The sequence below is a fragment of the Helianthus annuus genome, chromosome 17 (genome assembly GCF_002127325.2).
Source record: "Helianthus annuus cultivar XRQ/B chromosome 17, HanXRQr2.0-SUNRISE, whole genome shotgun sequence".
NCBI lineage: Eukaryota > Viridiplantae > Streptophyta > Magnoliopsida > Asterales > Asteraceae > Helianthus > Helianthus annuus.
Genome location: NC_035449.2, coordinates 173,532,049 through 173,557,102, shown reverse-complemented (window position 1 = coordinate 173,557,102; position 25,054 = coordinate 173,532,049).

Here is a 25,054-nt window from a genome sequence, read left to right as displayed (position 1 = left end):
TTCAATGATTTCGCTCCAGATGTCTATTTATAGTGGTCATGATTCCGCTCGAAAGACACCAGAACCAGTTGGAGCGGAATAAAAGACTTGTGATTCCGCTTGAAAGTGTCTATAGCCATTTCAAGCGGAATTAACTGTTCGAGCGAAATCAGTTTTTACACAACATAACACTTGACATTTTCTCGATCTACGCACCCTGATCTATGCAATCTAATCTAAGACTCGATAGAAGACGAAGTCGACAGATGAATGCACTAACACTTGGTATCTTACCAACACTATACTACGTCCACGATGGTTGCACTTGCCCATATGTGTGTTTAGTGTTAGTAAATATCGTGTTTTATAAATTTAAAACTTGGCTAAAAAGTGTAAAAGCGCTTAAAATATACATAAAAGTATATAACACCACGCACACATCAGTTACGTATACAAAGGCGTGGCATGGACGAAGAAAGGCAATTGAGAGGATATATGGAACTTGGGATAACAACTTGAGGAGCTGCCAAAGTACGTGTTACGGCTTCAGCCTCGAAATCCTGGTACGGTGGTTACATGGTTTCATCACCCACATTCGGCTCCAGGACATCCAACCTTTAAATATGTTTTTTGGGCATTTGGTCCCTCTATTCGTGCGTTTCGTCTTTGCCAGCCTGTAATCTATGTGGACGGCACACACTTGAAAGGAGGGTACCAAGTTAAGTTGTTGGTTGCAGTAACCAAAAACACCAACGACTACATAATGTCAGTGGCGTACGCTCTAGTTGACGAAGAGACAGTTCATAGTTGGTGTTGGTTTTTCCAAAATTTGAAGGAATATGTCACCACAAACTGTACTAGTAAAAGTTTTGTTCTATCAGACCGGCACGCTGGAATAATTAATGCCATGGAGAACCTTGAAGATTGGAAGGAACCAAATGCCTACCACCATTATCGTCTTTGGCATGTAAGAAGCTATTTTAGTGGAAGGTACGAGACCAAATCTATCGGAAAGCTGTGTTTGATGATCGGGAGCACAAGTCAACACAGAAAGTATTGTTAGGCTGTGAGGGAAATGCGGATGTTAGATCACGCAGCTTGGGACTACCTGAACGACATTTACAAAAGTAAGTGGACTATTGTTCATGTGACAACTGTCAATTTTCTATGTATTCGTACAGTAATTAAAATTTGTATCTTAATGACTGTGCCTGATTTGAATTAATGACATGAATGATTTTCTGATTTCTGTCATATATATACAAGTGCATTACATGTTGCATGATTTCTTATCATTATTGCATGCAACACAATGTGATACAATTAGTGCACGAAACAAAGTTAGCACAGTTATTAGACAAACTAGAAGTGCTGACGGGAGTTCAGTACTCAGACAGACATGATATTAAGACGCATAATGAGCCCGAAAACAAGAGTTGCACTAGTATAGTGGGTAGGAAAGTAGGGATCATAAAACTGCCTTCCTAGTGATAGTTTAAGTGCCGGAAAGTGCCTGAAACTCAGAAAAACTGTAGAATTCTACATTATTCAGCAAAAATCAGCTTTTTAACAACAAAATATAATGCAGAATTATGGTTTAATGGTCCAGAATGCTTTCCTAAGTGCCGGGAATCAAAACTGTTATAAAATCATACATAAAGCACACTAAACTGCGCTAGTTAGCACTTTAACAAACCAGTAACCAACCGAACAACCGGGCACTAGCTGAAACACCAAATTTTCACTAGAAGCATTTTTTAGTGCTACAAAGCTAGTTATGGACACTGAACAACATAATACATCCTATAAACACTAAACACACATAACACTAACTAATACACTTATAATCTAACTAGACTTCCTAACTTACATTTGAATCACAACCCTAACCCCCCTAAGGTTGACGGTCACCAAGGTGGCCCGCCACCTTGATTTTCTTTTATTTGTTTATTATATTTGTTGATTACTTTAGAAACATATTAACCACTAGTTTATGCAATGTTGGGAGAACTTGTTTTAGAAACCACAAGACCTTTCCTCTCTAAGTTGTAAGCTCCTCACAACTTGATTCTTCCCTATCCATAGAGCTAGTAGTAAGCTCCTCACAACTTGATTTTACTTCTCATTTTAGTGGTTAAAAGGTTACACTAAAACAACTTAGATTTTTATGTTATTAAGCTTTATGTTATTAAATTGTTGATGATTGTGATGAAGTTTAAAAGAAAATGATATACTTTTAAAGCATGGAAACCTCCATTTTTAAGGGGAAACTATGACAAAATTTTTGTTGAAATTAAACACTTGGAAAAATATTTTTAAACAAGTGTTTACAAGTAAATTTTGATCATGGTTTTCATATAAAAATTTGCCATAATTTTTATTACAAAAATTACAAATATTGGAGGTTGATTTTTGATAAATAAAAATGACTAAGTATATATTTAGGAAAATATATATTTAGATGTAACAAATTGTGTGTTACTTGTATATTTTGTGTATTAATTATATTATTTTAGGAACTTGAAAATAATATAACACACCAAAATACCAAAATTGTAATATAAAATATTACCAAAATTCCAAGAAAATAAATATATAAATTATACCCTAATATTGGACAATCGGACGAACGGACATAAGGACTACAAGTATATATATTTCGGAAATAAAATTCGTAACTTAACAAATATGACAAACGGTATTTTGGAAACCAAAGAAACGGAAAACGTGGATTTTTACAAGTGATACAAAATATATCATATTTGGTCAAATAGAAAATATATTATTTTTGGGTGAAGAGAAATATATATTATCTTAAACAAGTTAAAAATATATTATTTTGGGTGAAAGATAGAAATATATATTTTCTAAAGTTAATCTTAAAAATATATATTACTTTTGAGGTTTATATGAAAATACATTATTTTTGCCAAGTAAAGTTATAGATATTTTCATATAAAAATTCACTTAAAATATATATATATATATATATATATTTTGAGAAGATAATTTGGTGATTTTCGATTTCATAAAAACGAGTTAGTGTCACCCGCGCGTTGCGGCGGGATGTTGATTGTGAAAGTCAAGACCTATTTGTTCTTTTTTTAACGACAAATGTTTCTCTACTTTAATTTACAACAATAATACTAACATTTCTCTTCTCTTCATATTCGAACCTAAAACCTCTCTTTAAAAAGCATATGCCTCTATGGCGACATATTTGTTCTTGAGTAATGATCTTAGTTTTTGAAAATTGTTTATGACTATAAAATTTACTTTTTTAATCAAATTGATGTTAGGGAGTGTTATAGACCAAAAATTGAAAGTTGGGAGCGTTATCGGCTAATTAGTGAAAGTTGGACGTATTTAAATCCAATGTCCCTAGAATAAAATAACCAAATTTGATGTAATTTTTAGGATGAATATTTTTCTAATTATAAAATTTTTAATTAATTAATTTATTTTAAATTTGTATTATAACTATAGACATAATTTTTAAAATAGACATGTTTTCTGTTGGGATTGAACCCTACAGACGAACAGATGATGTAAAGCCAAAACTGGTTCAGAACAGTCGATTCATCATGAGCAGCGGTTTACTCTGAATTTTCCCCTTGAAAGTGGCTCCAACATCTGATACAACTCAAAGTACTGATATTTTACAAATGTTGACCTACAACAATTGACGATTTCTAATGACTGATGGAGACAAAGCACTGATGTCCAATCTACTGATGTCACAAAATACTGCTGAAGTCCAAAGACCTGTTGAAGACAAGCACTGTTGAACCAAAGGCATGATCAACCAAAGGTGAACCACTGCCCAACTACAACAGCGGCTTAGTATCAACAGCAGATTCAACAGCAGCAGCTTAACTTGTATCTTGTAATCAGTTGTTTAGTAAGCAGTGCTTGTACTAGTCAGTATTTACAGGTTGTTAGGTTGTTAGATGTCAGTTTCATGGTGACGTCAGCTTTGATTCTCAATGGTTTGATCTGCACTATAAATAGAGCAATACCTGTACTGTTCTATTTGAGCTTGGAGCTTTTTGCTCATCTCCTTTCATCTTGTGCAACCAACCCTGGAGTATCTGGCTGAGGGGGAGTTTAGTTCTGTAAACATGCTGTAATCATTTGCTTTGTATTTTAATCATTTAATGTGAAGCAATTGTTCATCATCTTATTCTCTTCTTTTGATTATGTTTACAAAGTTTGTATCCATTTTCGCTGCACTTACATCATTACATATGTTCTGAATGTTCATTTTATGCAAACAAACACAATCATGAGAACCTCAGATCCTAACATTTTCTAATTGTTTTTGCTATAATTTTTAAAATAGACATGTTCTTTCTTTCAAAGATGTATTTTACTATCGACATTTTTTCTAACAATGGATTTTTGACGAATTAATTTTCTCAGTATGTTCGAAATCAACTGATTTAATTATGATTTTGAAAATCATAAACCTATTTTAAAATCTTTTAGAAGTACGTTTAAATTTAAGCAAACTTAAACAAAATAGAATTAAAATATTTTGTCTTAAATATTAGTAAAATATTTTGTCTTATTTCGCAAAAAAACCACGGTACATACATGTATGTAAAAATATCACAGCTAAATGCTTGTGGAAAAGAAATCTAATTTTAGAATCTCAAAGAAATTATATTTAAACAAAAATTGCGTTTTTCTTTTTCTGGAAAACCCAATGTATACAAAATTTAGATTTAAACTTCGAAAAGCTCCAGATTCTGCTTACAAATAAGACTTTAAAAAAAGTTTGCAACAAAACTTTTGATTTCCAATGATCAGATCTTCATAATTCCTTTTGATGCGTTTTGATTAAACCAAAACGATTTCCATTTTGTTTTCAGTATTTCCGGCCACAGAAGCAATGCGATACTCTGTTTATCATTTTTTTTTCTTGGAAATTTTCGACTTTAAACAATCCGGTTCAATCGATGACTGGATATGATGTTTTGTTGTCGGTTTAATGTTCAATTATAAAGATTCAATTTTTCTTTGTTTTTTATTGAGAATTTTTTCAATAACAGGGGTCCGACACGACTTTCACGATACCCTGTTCTGGTTGAAGATTTTCCCCACAACTGACAAAAGATTTAAACACTCATCCCTGCATATTTTCTTTATCTTCATATTCAACTTTTCAAATTATTACTTTATCTTCATATTAAACTTTTCAAATTTCTCATTTTACCATTGAAGTCCTCATCTTCACCATCATCTATATACTTGGCAAGCGGCAAATCAAATGCAATTTTACAATAAAACCATCGCCATCTTTAACAGCGGTTTCAATCCTGCATTTGCTTCACTTCAACATTAAAATCGAACAGGATCTCACGGCTGATTCAGAGAAAAGAATAAAAAGAGATAAATTTACACTTAACAATCCAACCGTCGAACCGCAAGATCTGCCACGACTGGACGATTTCATCACGAATTAACCATTCACATTTAACCGGCCGTTCTGGTCAAACCTTGATCAAACCTCCCTCGTCCTTAACGGTATCACCATTAACAATTTGTAATCGCGTCAATCGTTGCCTCTGTTTCATATACTAATTTCTGGCAATCCTTGCGGGTTCGCGATATGATTTTCTCTGAATGAAAAAGGTTAGTATATATAGGCGAGTAAGCGACGTAAACCGTCTTCGAAACGGTGTCTCTTTTATTGTAAACAGTTTATTATTGAGTTGGTACGTTGGTTCATGCGGAGCATGATACGAAACGGCACCTTTATTAATTTGCTTGCAACGCATCATCAATTTAATGAAGGGATGTGTTGGTCATGTATTGTTATGATCTTGAACAAAGGGTATGTGTGTTAAATAAATTGGGGTAAACAAAAGGGTATGTGTTTTAAATAAAAAGGGTGGGTTGGTGTAAACAAAGGGGCATGTGTTTCAAATAAAAGGGTGCATGTTACTTTTTGTATAGATATATGAAATATTCTGGAAAATTAAATACAAAATTAAGTATAAGAATACTTAATAAATACAAGAAAATACGTATTCTCATACGTATAAATACACGTCGGAATACGCCACCAATACTTGGCAAAATATACAAGTATAAAAAAATACACAAGTATAAGTATACCCATACTTGGGAAATATTCCTGAAGGAATCACAAAACGAAATAAGTCAAAAATACGTTATCTTAACAAATATTCCAAATAATTTTTAAATATAATTTAAGTTAAAATATTATTATTTTAACCAATAATTATATACCTTAGAATTGCATAATGTATATTCAACATATAACTCAAAGGATACCAATTCCAAAATAAGTCATAACAACTAAGACTGAGAGTCGTTACACGACCTAGCCGTCTAATAAAACATAGTATGTGTGTAGGTAGTTGTACGACCAGTGGAAAAGAGCTTTGAGTTACTAGACCGAAGAACGCAAATTAGTGAGTTCATGTCCCCCTTCTCTTAACTATTTTCGGTTTTATAACTTACGGGGGTGAGATACATGTTTCAAATGTTCAAATGTTTCAATGGTATGGTTTAGCTAAGGAATGAACTGTTAGATCACGTGGATGATGTAGTATCTCTCCTAAGTTCCATTAATCTAGTTTAAGACTAAGGGGCATGAGTGGTAGATCTATCTGGGTGTAGCGAGCCCCACCCATGGGTCCTTGTGTGGCCGCATGTGGTGACTATGTCGTTCCCGCCGGATGGACCGGAGGAAATTCGCTAGGTTTGAGCGCTTCCTACATACCACACATATTAATGTCCTTGCAAAACATTAATGATCTGTTCATTGACGCTTACATAACGGTTATCAAAGGAGTTTCTCTCAAATGCATACAAGTCATTATGAGCTCACATACAAAACACATGAACTCGCTCGACTTTTGTTGATGTTTTCAAAGTACATGTATTTCAGGAAACTAGTATAGATCTGGCGGGAATTGCAAGTTTTCAAGAAATGTGTCCGAGTTGATGCCATCCAAACTTTTGGAGGGTTTGATTTGGATGTCTTATCTTATATAAGACATACGAATCAAAGCCTCAATTTATCTATTTCTTTTGTTTAAAGTCCTTTATGGAACTTGTCTTACTTAAATGGTTTGTAAGTTGATCATGTAGTATGTTTGTGGGTATCAAACAACTTATGTTTGTGTTGTTTTAAAACTTTTTAATGGATGAACATCAAAGTTTTAATCATATAGTTGTTTGTTAAAATTAAATGAAATGATATTAAGCAAGTCACACATCATACGCTTCCGCAAAAGTTAGGGCGTGACAGTTCATGACCGAAGAAACCGTCATTGGGGTAACCTTACGACGAACATATCCGAGTCTATGAACAATGTCTTATGTGAAGCAAGACTGCTGCCAATAAAAGCCTTGATTCATTATACCTTTACCAAGGACGTATCAGAGTATGCTCGGCACGCGCAGATGGCCCAAACCTGCAACACCCCTCTACCCCCTTGCCTTTGGTCCAAGTTTAACAAACTGCATTCGGTAGCAATGCAGCATGAAGTTTCCATGTACTATGTTAGAGATGCTCTCAATTGTGTTGTTTGAAGGGATGAAACAAATGGTGATGATGGAAACGAGTACACCATTGAATACATACGTAGGTGGTGCTCATGTGGGAAATGGAAAATGCTTAGATTCATTGTTCCCATGCTATCACCGTTTGCTCTTGGAGGGGTGAGCAACCACATGACGTTACCAATTCCAAATTCCACATGGCCACCTATCAGGAACAGTACAATGGTCATTTTTACACGCTAGGACACAAAGAAGAGTGGGAAGAACCGCACTGGACAATTCAAGGGGACCCTTCGAGGGTTACAACACATCGAGGCAGGGTTCATTCAAGAAGATTTCACAATCAGATGGTTGTCAACTACCACGATGAATCCCAGGCACGTCGATGTGGCAGATGTGGACAATCAGGGCACAACAGGAAGACCTGTGGCCGACGTTAATTTAGTATGTTGTTGTGGTTTTTACTGTTAACTGTTAGGTGTGTCCTCCTCTGTTTGGTGTATGTGTTTGTGTTTGAATTATGAATTGGTGTAATTTAACATTTAAGTCAGTTGTTCCAAAATTCACTATAAAACATTAAACACAACAACATAATTATTATTGAAATGAAATACATAAGACAACAGCTAACAGTGAATATGGAATCAAAAGGATGAATTAGAATCGATATCGTTATTCTGATACTACTCCCATGGATCATCACTAATGACTGCATCATCTGATAATACGTTTCAGTCGCGATCGCTGTCGTATTGCTGAGAACACCTACAGTAGTAGATGCATCCATACCTGCATATGGGGCGGATAACAGCAGGTGTGGTTGCTCCCCTTTGGATAACTGATGTCGATGGGCAGTTAGGATTTTGCACAAAAGAGGGGTGTTGTGGTCCTTCCATGAAGGAAGTTTGATTATGATTTTCCTGACTAAGATGATGTGGATGGTAACAATGTTGGTCTAGCGGTGAAGGTCTGGGACGGGCTCCTTGCTGTTCAGTGAAGAGGAGCACATTGTTGGGGTTTGCTTGTCGAGCAATATGGCTACGGTTGGGTTGTGGTTCAACAAAGTGTCAGTTGTGTTGTGGTTCAATAGGGTTATGGTTGGGTTGTGGTTCAACATTTGCAGATTTGGCTCCCCTTTATGTATATGCAAATGAAAATGAATGTGGAATTCGTTTTCACCATCTGCCATCTAAATGACTTGTGATGCGAGGTGAAGATGTGAAAAAATATTGGTGCATTAGGTGGTATTTATAGAGAGAAGAAATCTAGGGGTGATATAATAAACGATTAGAATACTACAAAACATAAACTGCTGATACAATAAACGACATGAAACATTCAACTAAACACAAACGATAACAACAAACATCTTGCAACATAGTGAACAACCCTATTTCCAATGACAGTCTCCTCTGTAGGATCGAGATTCGACCCGAACGAGTCGTTCAGAGGTGTTCAACTTCGTTTCAGGTGCGGAATAACAAGAAACGGAAGTAGGAATAACTTGTTATTCTCTTAATCTACTGATTTTATTGTTTTGACGATGAATACAGCTCAAACCTCACACCGGCAGCACTTCGACGTGGAATACAATGTCATCCATCTAGTTTCGCTCGAATGACAGCTATTGTGACAACTCGAGTTTCCAAGATTCCTATTTCGCATTTATTGCACGTTCATTAGTTGTTTGGTTGTTTATTTGCACAATTAGTTGCTATGGAATTGTATACGTTTTGATACAATGAAGTGTATTGTGTGATTGTGCATGGTTATGTGTTACTTGTGATAGATTTGACAAATAATGGAATGTGGTGATGAAACTGTAATAGATAATATTTAAGGGTGTTTAGTGCTAATAGTGAAACTCTAATCATTCTTAACCCTAATTCCTTTCACTAATCATCACCAAAGAAACAAAGCACGTACTTTCACTTTCTCTGATCTTCTCTGGCAATCATCACCATCATCTTTGGCACAAGTTCTTCATCACTTTTGATTTCCTCTCTTTCTCTAGAATCAATCCAAGGTAATTGTTTGTTGATTATTTGATTGTTATCAATTCTTAATTCTTGTGATTCTTGTAAACCCTAGTTCTTCACATGCTAGTTCTGTAATTGTTGATTTGATTCTGATTATTGTGATAATGTTGTTGATTAGTCGTACAATCGATTGCCTGATGATTTAGATTCATGGTATGTTAGAATTGTTAACTGTTGATTTGATTTCTGCTATGCACTGCATGTGTTAGGGTTTCCTGATCGTGTGAAAACCAAGAATGTAACTGTTACAATCGTGCAATGAAATTGAATAACTAATGAGTTATGTTTGTCAAAGTTTTGTAACCCAAATTAGTTGTCTGAGTTTTAAAGGAAGGATTGATGTCCGAGTTTTATATGCTTGATATATCCGAGTTTCAGTTGATAATATATGATCCGAATTATAATCATGAAGCCTTAGTCCAAATTTTTAATATGTAAACATGTGGTCCGAGTTTTACACATGGTAGGGCCGAATTTTTGGGCCTTGGAACCCTTAGTCCGATTTGTGATCCCCCACCCACCTGTCCGAGTTTTAACCCCGTCCGACTTTTGAACAGGGAAGCCCCCCCCCCACCTTGTCCGAACTTTACCCTTGGCCGAGTTTGAATTGCATGATCATGTCCGACCTTTATATACATACACAAACGGTCCGAGTTTTGTATGCATTATGTGATATCCGACTTTTATAAATATAAAAGGAGTCCGAGCTTTGTGATGTGATCTTGTCCGAGTTTCTGCTTGTTTAAGTGTTGTGAGACTTTTGAATATACATACATGTCAGACTGTTGTTTGTTATATAATTCCGACTTATGTTGCTTGTTTGTTATGCCTTTGTCCGAATTTTCGAGTAATGTATGCTTAGTTCAAGTTTCTTTTCATCTTACCTAGACTGACTTCTGTGATATAACATATGGCCCAACCTTGCGATATAACGAATAGTCTGATTTTATTAAGTGCCACCTGGATTGCATGCTAATAATCTGAATTTCTTTGCAATGATGCTTAGTATGACCTGTGTTGATGCTATTATTTTCTGAGTTTACTATGATTCTAAGTCCCAAACCCTGTGTATGGTATGATACAATAACTGCATGCTACTGTGAGATATGATTCTGTAAGTTACTGTTTGAACATCAAGAACCTGTAAACCCTAATTGAACATCAACACTTATCTTGGATTTATGTGCAATGTATCCTAGGTTGTGTGTAACGGACTTAGACATTTAATAAACCCTAGGAGCAATAACATACCGAGCAAACCAAGGTGAGTTCACACAGCCAAGCCATGGGGTTCCCAGGGTGGGAATGGGATTGGTTTATTTACTTGTACTTCTCTAGATAATGGAACGTAGTGATGTGATCCTCGGGTGAGGAAGGTGATTGGTTAAGATACTGCTAGACTAGTGATACTAATAGAACTGATCTTCGCATACACGCCAGGGTTGGCCGCGATAATATGACGGATCTTCGCACACATGCCTAGAAAGGCTGCGAACTATTCACTAAACTTCGCACAGATGCCGGGTGGCCACGATACAAATATACCTAGTCTAGAATACTTGGAAACTTTCGCTAATCTTCGCATACATGCCTAGAGGGCCGCGATACGAACAAATACGATACATGACATAACGAACGAACACAAGGCTTACTACACTAATACAATTACCGAATTATAAACTGTGAACTCGCTCAACTAGTTGTTGATCCTCTGTTACATGCCTTGCAGGTCGTTAGATACATGGAGCTTGCACAGGGAGGAGCAGGTCGTTGTGGAGCATGGATCGTGGATGTTATGTTGAACATTATAAGACTTGAACTTATTACATACATTGGGTTTTCATATTATGCTTCCGCTACTTAAACTATGTTTGGTTTGAACATCAATTGTATTGAATTGGGTTTTACAAACTACTTTGATTATTATATACTATGTTCAATATGATTGGTGGCTTGGTCCTGGTCAGTCACGCTCCCAAGCGGTGATACTCCGCATGTGGATTTTGGGGGTGTGACAGATTGGTATCAGAGCCATTGGTTATAGAGAACTTGGTTTTAATATGGGAAAACGTTTTTATTAAAACCAGACTAAATTACCTTGCTCACTATTTGTTATTGCTTGAGAACACTCGTGTGCTTACACTCTTCTGTCATCGCACTATTCGCGAACCATTCTCACTTACACTACTTTTACTATGAAGAACAATGGCTGGACGCATTAACATGACTCAAGCCCAGTTAACGGCTCTTATCAATGAACAAGTTGTTGCGGCACTTGCAACTGCAAACGCAGGAGGTATACCCTGCAGTCGTAACTCATCCTATGATCTTTAGATCCTACATTAACTCTTGTGTTTAACTTTTTCCTATTCGTACACAATAGGTCAACACGCTCATCAGCCTGTTTGTACTTTCAAGAACTTCATGGACTGTCGTCCAAGCACATTCAGTGCCACCGAGGGGGCAGTGGGACTCCTCCATTGGTTTGAGAAGCTAGAGTCAGTATTTGAAATGTGTGAATGCCCTGAGGCTCGCAGGGTCAAGTACGCCACTGGTACTTTGGAAGGAATCGCGCTAACGTGGTGGAACGCGTAAGTACAGATCCTAGGGTTGGCAGCAGCTAACGCCACCCCTTGGGATGATTTCAAGGAACTGATTAAACGTGAATACTGCACACGGGAAGACATCCACAAGTTGGAAGATGAGTTTTACCATTTGAAAATGACTGGGTCAGAAATTGAAGCTTATACTAAGAGATCGAACGAGCTGGCCGTGCTGTGTCCAACTATGGTGGATCCTCCAGTCAAGCGCATTGAGTTGTATCTCAAGGGGTTAGCGCCAGAGATCCAGAGCCATGTGACATTGGCTAATCTTGATAATATCCAGGCTATTCAGCGCCTTGCTCATCGTATTACGGATCAGGCAGTGGAACAGAACAAGCTGCCAAAACGCATCAGTGCTACCACTACTGCTGTTACTACTTCTGCTACTCCCAGTGACAACAAAAGAAAATGGGATGGGGATTCCAGCGAGGGATCAGCTTCAGTTCAGTCACAGGTTTAGCAGCGAAAGACTGACAGTTATCAGAGTCCCAGTCAGCACTCTTCAGGCAATCAGGGGCAGGGTGGATATCGGGGAATTCACCCACTATGTAACAGGTGCAATAGAAACCACAGTGGACGGTGTCGCAAGGAGCGTTGTCAGAGATGTCTCAAGATAGGGCATGAAGCTAAAGACTGCAGGAGTTCGCGACCTGCAAATCAGAATCAGCAACACCCACCACCAGCTCCACAAAACCCACAGCAGCAGCAACAGCGGGGCAACAGGGGATGTTTTCAGTGTGGGGTTGAAGGTCATTTCAAGCGTAATTTCCCCCAGTTGAACCAGAACCAGAATCGCAACAATAACAACAATCAGGGTAATGGCAACAGCAATAACAACGGTGGGAACAATAACGGCAATGAAGCTAGGGGTCGTGCGTTTGTGCTGGGTCGAGGTGACGCAAGGAACGATCCTAACGTGGTCATGGGTAAGTTTCTTCTCGACGACTTTTATGTTACTGTATTGTTTGATTCGGGTGCGGATACAAGCTATGTGTCTTTGAAAGTTAGCCAAATGTTAAAACGTGCACCAACTCCCCTAAATACCAAACATGTCGTAGAATTAGCTAATGGTAAAAGTCTAGAGGCCACACAAATAGTTCAGGGTTGTAATCTTATCCTCGCAGGTCAAGCTTTCTCCATCGACCTTATTCCTATAGTTCTGGGTAGTTTCGACATCGTCATCGGCATGGATTGGTTATCCAAGCAGCAAGCAGAGATCTTGTGTAAGGAGAAGATTATTCGTATACCTCGTTCTGATAAAGAACCTCTCGAAGTTCAAGGCGATAAGAGTGGTGCCGTGGTTGGCATCATCTCCTTCTTGAAGGCTCAGAAATGCTTAAGAAAGGGTCATACTGCCATTTTGGCACTAGTTACTGATGCATCGACGAAAGGGAAAAGAATAGCGGATATTCCAGTTGTACGCGAATTTCCTCAAGTGTTTCCTGAAGATTTACCTGGTCTACCGCCTCATCGTCAGGTCGAGTTTCAACTCGAGCTAGCTCCAGGAGCAGCACCTATAGCTCGCGCACCATATCGTTTAGCTCCAACTGAAATGGAAGAACTGTCTAAGCAACTACAAGAGCTCTTGGATAAGGGCTTCATTCGTCCAAGCTCTTCGCCTTGGGGAGCTCCAGTATTATTCGTGAAAAAGAAGGATGGCACTTTCAGAATGTGCATTGATTATCGCGAACTGAACAAGGTCACAGTGAAGAACCGCTATCCTCTTCCTCGTATTAATGACTTATTCGACCAGTTGCAAGGGTCGAGTTACTACTCCAAGATTGATCTGAGGTCAGGGTATCATCAGCTGAGAGTCCGCGAGGAGGACGTCTCCAAGACAACATTCAGAACTCGCTACGGTCACTACGAGTTTCTAGTCATGCCATTTGGGCTTACGAACGCGCCTGCAGTTTTCATGGATCTTATGAACAGGGTGTGCAAACCCTATCTTGACAAGTTCGTCATTGTCTTCATCGACGACATTCTGATCTACTCCAAGAGTTAGGAGGAACACGAGCAGCACTTACGTCTTATCTTGGAACTTCTTTGAAAGGAGCAATTGTATGCCAAGTTTTCAAAATGCGACTTCTGGCTTCGAGAAGTCCACTTCTTAGGCCATGTGGTGAACAGGGATGGGATTCATGTTGATCCATCCAAGGTAGATTCGATCAGGAACTGGCCTGCACCGCGTACACCAACGGAAATACGCCAATTCTTGGGTTTGGTGGGGTATTACAGACGGTTCATTAAAGACTTCTCCAAGATCGCACAGTCGCTTACAATGTTGACACAGAAAGGTGTTACCTATTGTTGGGGTAATACACAAGAAGCGGCTTTTCAATATCTGAAGGATAGACTATGCAGCGCACCTATTCTCTCATTGCCAGAGGGCACGGATGATTTTGTGGTCTATTGTGACGCATCGATACAGGGGCTTGGTTGTGTGTTGATGCAGCGTGATAAAGTTATTGCCTACGCCTCGCGGCAACTCAAAGTTCATGAACGGAACTATACGACGCACGATTTAGAGCTGGGAGCTGTTGTTTTCGCGCTCAAGGTATGGCGACACTACCTGTACGGTACCACGTGCACTATTTACACCGATCACAGGAGTCTCGAGCATATCTTCAAGCAGAAGGAATTGAACATGCGTCAACGACGATGGGTCGAGTTACTTAATGATTACGAATGCGCCATCAAGTACCATCCAGGCAAAGCCAATGTTGTGGCTGACGCTCTCAGTCGAAAAGACACTCTACCTAGGCGTGTACGAGCTTTGCAGCTCACTATTCAGTCTGATCTTCCTGCACAAATACGAGATGCTCAGGTGGAAGCATTGAAAACAGAAAACGTAAAGGCTGAAGCCTTACGCGGCTCAAGGCAATGATTAGAACAGAGGGAAGACGGCGCCTACTATGTAACGGGATGTATTTGGGTACCCCCTTTATGGCGGTTTACGAGAACTTGTGATGGATGAAGCTCACAAGTCTCGCTACTCGGTACATCCAGGTTCGGATAAAATGTACCACGATCTTAGAACTACGTACTGGTGGCCTAGTATGAAGGCCCACATTGCAACTTACGTCGGCAAATGTTTGACTTGTGCGAGAGTCAAGACAGAGTACCAGAAACCCTCAGGCCTACTTCAGCAACCCAGGATACCGCAGTGGAAATGGGAAGAAATTTCCATGGATTTTGTTACTGGCCTGCCTAGATCCCAGCGTGGGAATGATACTATTTGGGTGATCGTAGATCGACTCACAAAGTCTGCTCATTTCTTGGCTATCAAAGAAATGGATAAGTTCTCCACTCTAGCAGACATCTACTTGAAAGAAGTTGTTTCTAGGCACGGAGTGCCAACCTCCATTATTTCGGATCGGGATGCACGATTCACTTCAGAACTATGGCAAGCAATGCACAAAGCTTTTGGTTCTCGATTAGACATAAGCACAGCTTACCACCCTCAGATGGATGGGCAGTCTGAGCGCACGATTCAAACCCTAGAAGACATGCTTCGGGCATGTGTCATCGATTTCGGCAACGGCTGGGAAAAGCATCTCCCTTTGGTGGAGTTCTCGTACAACAACAGTTACCACACCAGCATACAAGCCGCTCCATTCGAGGCATTGTACGGCCGTAAATGCCGGTCACCTCTCTGTTGGGCAGAGGTGGGGGATAGTCAGATTACAGGTCCAGAAATGGTAGTTGACGCTACCGAACGAATTGCACAGATACGACAACGCATGGCGCCAGCTCGTGATCGCCAGAAAAGTTATGCTAATAAACGCAGAAAACCACTCGAGTTCCAAGTTGGGGATCGAGTACTACTCAAAGTCTCACCCTGGAAGGGTGTGGTTCGTTTTGGTAAACGAGGCAAGCTCAATCCACGGTACGTTGGACCATTCGAAATCATTGAAAGAATATGCAAGGTAGCCTACAGACTAAACCTACCAGCTGAACTCGGTGCAGTTCACAACGTATTCCACGTGGTCGAATCTGAAGAAGTGCCTGTCAGATGAGACCCTCATAGTTCCTTTTAAGGAACTCACTATCGACGAGCGGTTGCAGTTCGTCGAGGAACCAGTTGAAATCAAGGACCGGGATGTTAAGGTCCTCAAGAACACTAGAATACCTCTTGTTCGAGTTCGTTGGAACTCCCGTTGTGGGCCAGAGTATACATGGGAACGAGAAGATCAAATGAAACTCAAGTATCCCCAGTTATTCGAAAACCGTGCAACCACTACTGAGGCTGAAGCTACTACTGCAGAATTTCGGGACGAAATTCCAAATCAACGGGTGGATGATGTGACACCCCAGGAAAATCAGTAAACGATACAACTTACCTAGCTTCCTCAGTAACCACATGCTAAATTTCAGGACGAAATTTCTTTCAAGTTGGGGATAATGTGACAACTCGAGTTTCCAAGATTCCTATTTCGCATTTATTGCACGTTCATTGGTTGTGTGGTTGTTTATTTGCACAATTAGTTGCTATGGAATTGTATACGTTTTGATACAATGAAGTGTATTGTGTGATTGTGCATGGTTATGTGTTACTTGTGATAGATTTGACAAATAATGGAATGTGGTGATGAAACTGTAATAGATAATATTTAAGGGTGTTTAGTGCTAATAGTGAAACTCTAATCATTCTGAACCCTAATTCCTTTCACTAATCATCACCAAAGAAACAAAGCACGTACTTTCACTTTCTCTGATCTTCTCTGGCAATCATCACCATCATCTTTGGCACAAGTTCTTCATCACTTTTGATTTCCTCTCTTTCTCTAGAATCAATCCAAGGTAATTGTTTGTTGATTATTTGATTGTTATCAATTCTTAATTCTTGTGATTCTTGTAAACCCTAGTTCTTCACATGCTAGTTCTGTAATTGTTGATTTGATTCTGATTACTGTGATAATGTTGTTGATTAGTCGTACAATCGATTTCCTGATGATTTAGATTCATGGTATGTTCGAATTGTTAACTGTTGATTTGATTTCTGCTATGCACTGCATGTGTTAGGGTTTCCTGATCATGTGAAAACCAAGAATGTAACTGTTACAATCGTGCAATGAAATTGAATAACTAATGAGTTATGTTTGTCAGAGTTTTGTAACCCAAATTAGTTTTCTGAGTTTTAAAGGAAGGATTGATGTCCGAGTTTTATATGCTTGATATATCCGAGTTTCAATTGATAATATATGGTCCGAATTATAATCATGAAGCCTTAGTCCGAATTTTTAATATGTAAACATGTGGTCCGAGTTTTACACATGGTAGGTCCGAATTTTTGGGCCTTGGAACCCTTAGTTCGACTTTGTGATCCCCCACCCACCTGTCCGAGTTTTAACCCCCCACCCTCTCTAGTCCGACTTTTGAACAGGGAAGCCCCCCCCCACCTTGTCCGAACTTTACCCTTGGCCGAGTTTGAATTGCATGATCATGTCCGACCTTTATATACATACACAAAGGGTCCGAGTTTTGTATGCATTATGTGATATCCGACTTTTATAAATATAAAAGGAGTCCGAGCTTTGTGATGTGATCTTGTCCGAGTTTCTGCTTGTTTAAGTGTTGTGCGAATTTTGAATATACATACATGTCAGACTGTTGTTTGTTATATAATTCCGACTTATGTTGCTTTATTGTTATGCCCTTGTCCGAATTTTCAAGTAATGTATGCTTAGTTCAAGTTTCTTGTCATGTTACCTGGACTGACTTCTGTGATATAACATATGGCCCAACCTTGCGATATAACGAATAGTCTGATTTTATTAAGTGTCACCTGGATTGCATGCTAATAATCCGAATTTCTTTGCAATGATGCTTAGTATGACCTGTGTTGATGCTATTATTGTCTGAGTTTACTATGATTCTATGTCCCAAACCCTGTGTACGGTATGATACAATAACTACATGCTACTGTGAGATATGATTCTGTAAGTTACTGTTTGAACATCAAGAACCTGTAAACCCTAATTGAACGTCAACACTTATCTAGGATTTATGTGCAATGTATCCTAGGTCGTGTGTAACGGACTTAGACATTTAATAAACCCTAGGAGCAATAACATACCGAGCAAACCAAGGTGAGTTCACACAGCCAAGGCATGGGGTTCCCAGGGTGGTAATGGGATTGGTTTATTTACTTGTACTTCTCTAGATAATGGAACGTAGTGATGTGATCCTCGGGTGAGGAAGGTGATTGGTTAAGATACTGCTAGACTAGTGATACTAATAGAACTGATCTTCGTATACACGCCAGGGTTGGCCGCGATAATATGACGGATCTTCGCACACATGCCTAGAAAGGCTGCGAACTATTCACAAAACTTCGCACAGATGCCGGGTGGCCGCGATACAAATATACCTAGTCTAGAATACTTGGAAACTTTCGCTAATCTTCGCATACATGCCTAGAGGGCCGCGATACGAACAAATACGATACATGACATAACGAACGAACACAAGGCTTACTACACTAATACAATTACTGAACTATAAACTGTGAACTCGCTCAACTAGTTGTTGATCCTCTGTTACATGCCTTGCAGGTCGTTAGATACATGGAGCTTGCACAGGGAGGAGCAGGTCGTTGTGGAGCATGGATCGTGGATGTTATGTTGAACATTACAACACTTGAACTTATTACATACATTGGGTTTTCATATTATGCTTCCGCTACTTAAACTATGTTTGGTTTGAACATCAATTGTATTGAATTGGGTTTTACAAACTACTTTGATTATTATATACTATGTTCAATATGATTGGTGGCTTGGTCCTGGTCAGTCACGCTCCCAAGCGGTGATACTCCGCATGTGGATTTTGGGGGTGTGACAGCTATTTTTAGACCTGATGGTTTTGCTTATATGGACATGTCCATATAAGCGAAACTACATATGTACGCATAAGCGAAACTTCTAGCCTAAACAATATAAGCGAAACCTCCCTACTAAACTCATACAATCTCCAGTTTTCTCATAAAACGCGCCCTAATCTATACTATACAATACAATCCAAGACGAAATCAACAGATGTAGTGCACCAACAAACTCCCCATCAGATGTTGATGGAGTCGTTCATCAAGTCACGACTATGCTGTGTCTTCATATCTTCAGTCTTGATCAGTATATGGGCTTTTCTCTCTCTATCTTCATCAATTCTCTTGATCAGATCTCTTGATTCCTTAAGTTTATCAGTTCCAGGATCGAAATCTGGCTCTCATTTTACTCAGATATCTTCAGACTCCCCCTCTAAATTTGCTGGCATTCCTTTGTTCTTCAACAACATTTGCATCAGGATCATTGTCTGGCTCTTCATGTTCCAAGATCGAAACCTGGCTCAAATTATAAGGACTTCAATTTTCAGGATCAAAACTTGACTAACCTGCACATTCTTAACCCAGAAGTAAGATTTTAACATTTTAGAAATTTGAATGCACCAACACTAACTCCCTCTCATATGCATCGTCAATCACTCTCCCTCAGATTATTCACAAATGATGAACCACTTGATTTAAAAACTATATTTTAACAATTAGAAGCACTCCCCCTCACAACAATGTCATCATGTTTAGTACTTGGAACTTGACATTCAGCTTTCCAACATCAGTTGTCGAAAATCTTTTTGACTTTTTCAAAAGTTTATGCTAAAAAACACACAAAACCTTTTTGAATTTTTTTAAAAGAAAGAAACTGACACCACTTGGAAATAAAATGCAGAAATGAAATATTTACAGACGTATTTTTGTTAGTTTGTGTAAGAGGATTATATCAGTTTATGAGACATGTCACTAACACCGTTAAGCTTGATTTCATTATCAGTTCTAAACAATTCACCTAGGTTGTCAGTATATTGGTCAACTTAAATTTTCACACAAAGTTCAATTGATTCGAGATACGAAATTAATGTCTTAGAAACTAACTTATTTGTGTGTCCCACTAATTGAATATACTCCCGTATCCAGATCCCTATATTCAGTCTTACAGGTGAATATTCCACAGATGATATCTGTCAGGGATTAGATGCGAGGGCCGTGAGAGCTCAGGTCGATACTTCCGTATACGCTGAGAGATGACGACTTTGACTTTTGGTGTGTCCCCTTTAGAGGATCTTTTAGATTTCAACAGCAGCGACTATCAATTTTATTGTTTCATTAGCATGCTGAGGGCGAAGCTATGTTTCAAGCTTTTGCAGAAAGCATTATCCGGGGACTAGGTCAGTACCTCCAAACATCAGAAGTCCCGGGATAATACCCCAGATATCACTGAGCATAAAGACCTAGTATCTCAGAATAAGGGACCTTTCAAACAAGATTTCAGGGGTTACCTATATATCCAAGTTTGTGTTAACCCATAGAACAAGCAAGTTTGAATTTTTATGTTTATATCTCATCACAATTTACTAAGTGTGTAAAAACCTACTGACATATCTGCAGTGAGATTATTTATCACATTTTTCATTTCAATTCTTTAGCATGTGGTGACAGTTTACTGATGTACTATCATTTCCTCTTTTCACAACAAAACTCATTTTGGATTTTATCATGTTTTTGTATTTTTCAAATTTTCTAATGTTTTTGGATTTTCTGAAACTTCCCTACTCCCCCTAAAATGCAAACACATTTCAAAGGAAATTTTAAAACTTGACTAAACTCTTGACCCACTTGTAATACAGAAAGTAAAACAAACTGTACAGAATCTTGATAACTGACATCGAATCGCATCAAATCTCTATTCACTAGGCATAAACAATCTGATCTCCCCCTTTCAACAAACCATTTTCTCATTAAGATTTCAAATCACTTAAGTTTGTTTTAATCAAAATGATTTTTCCGAAAATGAGTTTGTTTTTACCACTTGTAAATTAACCACTTGTAAAGCATGGGAATATGATTCATCATCTTGTTTATCAATCCATATGTTTAGTAAATCAAGTACAACATAATGTCCCTGATTTACCATTTGCAGTTAAGAATCCTCTGATCCACTTGTAAATGTATCTGAAATAGTACCGCTTGTAAAGATAACAACTTGTAAGATCACAAACAATACCATTTGTAGATATGACTAACCAATACCAGCTATAGGAATATTACGTCTACATGCATCATGTTACCAATCAAAATGCCGAGCTGGAGCAGGGTTGAATTGAGGTTGGTTTGGACCACCTTGGATTGGGTTGAATTGACAAGCATTTGCCAGGTGACTGAGTCATCCACATGATGCACACAGACGACACTGCAGGTAAGCTTGGTGAGGTGCATTACACTTGTTGCACATCAGTGCAGTACCGGCATAAGGTTTCCTGGCAGGAGGTTGAGCAGCAGCAAGGTTTATAGTAGCTTTGTTTTGGATAGCAAAGCGGCATATGTTAACCAAATGTCCCCACCGTCCACAGTAGGTAAATTTGAAGCAGGGTATGTGGTTTGAATAATGACGGTTGCATCGTTTGCACCATGGGGCAGCTCCTAAGTACGGCTTCCTAGCTAGTGGCGTTGCCACTTGGCTAGGTCCCGCTTGATTTGGTGCACCCGCTGCGGGTTTCCTTGAAGCATTACGCTTCCTTGATTTTGGTGCAGGCTTGACTTCTGATTCCTTCGGTGACGATTGAGTGGCTTCATTGTTGAGACGAGACATGGCAATACCTAGATCTACGGACTTCATAATTACTTCGCCTATTTGTTGGGCAAATTTGGAAGTCTGCTCGGACATCTGGGCATCGCTGCGATGAAGAGACATTTCTTGAAGAAATGAAAGACATAGGAAGGAACAAGTGAAATGTTATTGGAAAATCAAAACAGAATGGCAACGCATAAAAATTGCGATCATTTGTTTGTTACCTAAGGCAAACAAATGAGACGGTGACAAATCAAAGTAAACGGGTCATATTAATGTATCACTGAAGACATGCTTGCCTATAAGTGAACACTCACCCCAAGAGTTCCCATGCAAGAGTGACTGATCCGATTTTGCGGATTTGTACGAACACTCTAGCCTTAGATAGAAAACTCAGGGTACAGGCATTCACCCTTCCAGTTTGCACATGTTCACATTATAAGACCCAAACTTTGACGAGATTTTAAAAACTTAGAGGATTCAAAACCTTATAATAATTCATCATAGAACCGATGATTTGTTTTCAAAGCAGATTTGAAATTTATGTTCTTGTTGTGGTTGTCGCCTAAGAATAGGTGACGGTATTGTTTTATGACTAAACCCAAGTAAACTCGCGTTAGGGTCTTAGGAAGGTTATAGACTAGGTCAAAGCATTACTAATAACCTAATTCCCTAAAACCATGAGCTCTGATACCAACTTTTATGTCACAACCCGACCACGTAAAACAATAAAACGTGGCGGAATCGTCGGGGAGTGTTGCAACAGAATCATTGTTTCATAACACATGGAAAATTGAAATTTTGTTTTATTGATTAAAAGAGTTACAATGTCTTAACAAACAAAGAAATATAACATAATTAACTAGTCTTGCATCTTTTATTGTCACTAAGGCCCAAGTCCTCCTAAGTGTATCTTGATCAATCCTATGCATCATTTCCTGAAACATATGTGAAAATAGGTACGTCAGCATAAAAATGCCTGTGGGATACATAGTGTTATGGGCCATTTTCTGAGCGTATATATCCTGACTAATATCTTGCTTTTGACTGTTTGCTTGTGATCAGGATATTGGATCGGGATATTGGTAACATCCTGGGCGATATCCTGGTGTTAACTAAATAATCCACGTGCAGGTAAGAAGCTGTAGGTCACTAACGGTCAGATGGACTTCTTCTCCTAGAGACTCGGGCAAATCAGTTGTTTGAGAGACGTTGGACCCGAAAGACCAGGTCTACAACGTTCGAGTGGGGAATATCCGCCGGATCTCGGTTTAATAGGATAGTTTGTTACTTTTCTTTTACTTTAAATAGATGGGGCGGATCAGATTAAGGGATACAACTTTACACTTCACTCTTTCGCACACTTTAGCTCTCTAGCTTCTTGCAAACACTCTCCACAAACACTTGTACTCGAATTACATTGTAACACCTAGTTGATCCACACTACATCCTGCACTGTATCCTGACATTTGAAGTAATAGAAGAACAAGGCAGATGCGATTGTCAGCTCCCGAGGTTTTGTGCCGGCGATCTAGATTGATCAAGGGCTTTCCTCGTACATCACGTGTCAACCTTTACTTTTTTACTCATTGTTTGATCACAGATACAGCTCTATATCCTGAGCCGTATCCTGAAACTGTTTTCGCAATTAATTTGATTAACATTTTTTCGACACTCATTTCTAGCACACTACCTCACATAACAAATTTGATCACTTAATTGCTTCGGTAATTTTTGACCAAAACACATAGGTTTTATTGTAATTTAGAATTCATGACTTATAAGTTTAAAGAAAAATGTTTAAGAAAAGTTAGTCATGATCCTTCTAAAATGTTTTCTTTTAAAAGTCATTTGAAAAGCGATGATAAAATAGATGATATGTAAAGAATAATGTAAGGTTAAATGAATAACCTTGTAAAAATGAGTTTGTATGAAATAAGTTGTTTTGTAAAACAAATGTTCAGTGAAAATATGTTATTTGTGTAAAATGTAATAAGTCAAGTACTGAAATGGTTTAAATAACGCTACGATATGTAATACTATAAAAGCACTTATATATAGGAAGTACCAGTGGCGTATCCACCATTCTTTTATCTTATTACCCACGCATCATTATTTAAATCACTTACTAAAACAAACCATCAATGTAAAAATGTTTATGTATAGTCAAATGTCAAATGTTTGTGTAAAAACCATCAAATGTGAATCATGTAATGTGTAAACAAAAGTTATGTATGGTAAGTAAAATGACACTACTTAAACCATAAGTAAAAATGTACAAAACAAAGTATTTGAATAAATTAAAAGTTATGCTTTGTAGAATAATGTATGCTTTACTGATACAACATTTATGCGGTAATGTTAAACACCTACATTTAAGCCTTGAGACAGACGGATAACCTTAGAGTGAATGTTATCAAAAGAAATGTTTTCGGATTCGGTCATTCCTTCCACCCAAACAAACCTAGGGTTTTAGGAACGGGATTTGTCAAGTCCTATGGTACCACTACCTACTACCGAGCGGCATGATCGGTGTTAATGAATGTAATTTAGTCCCGTTAAACAAACCAAATGATATACCAAATGTAAGCATGTTTTATGAAAATAATGTACCTAGTATGCTAAGTGAACATACAAGGTAGAGATATAAAACAATGTGTCCATATGTTACGAGAACATATGCAACAGAGATGTAATGTAAAACAATGTACTACGTATGCTAACTTAACATACAAAGCAGAAAAGTCATGTAAAACAATGTGCTAGCATGTTAAGTGAACATACATATCAAAAGGAATGAATGTAAAACAATGTACTAAATATGCACACAAAGGGCATACATAGCAAAAACACAATGAAATCATGTACTAATAGTGTACTAATGAACATAGCAAGTATATGATATGAAAACATGGAAAACACGAAAGTAACAAGTAGGCACATGTGTTTCACCCCAAAACATTTGAAAAACAGTAAAAGAGGGGACTATGTACTCACTTGAGGGTGCTTAGAAGTCTTGAACAACAACCAAGCAAAGCTAGAGGGATCACGGAATCAAACGGCACCCTATATAGATAACTACATAAATAACCGGACCTAAATCGGGAGATTGGATAGTATGAGGTTTCGTAACCCAAATGAGTATTGGAACTCATATGATATGGTTTAACAAAGCCTACATACTAAAATGAAACCTAAACTAAGTGCTTACGACCCGTTTAGATAGCTTATGCTACTTTAACGCGTCGTTCACGTAAAACGCATTCGGGCC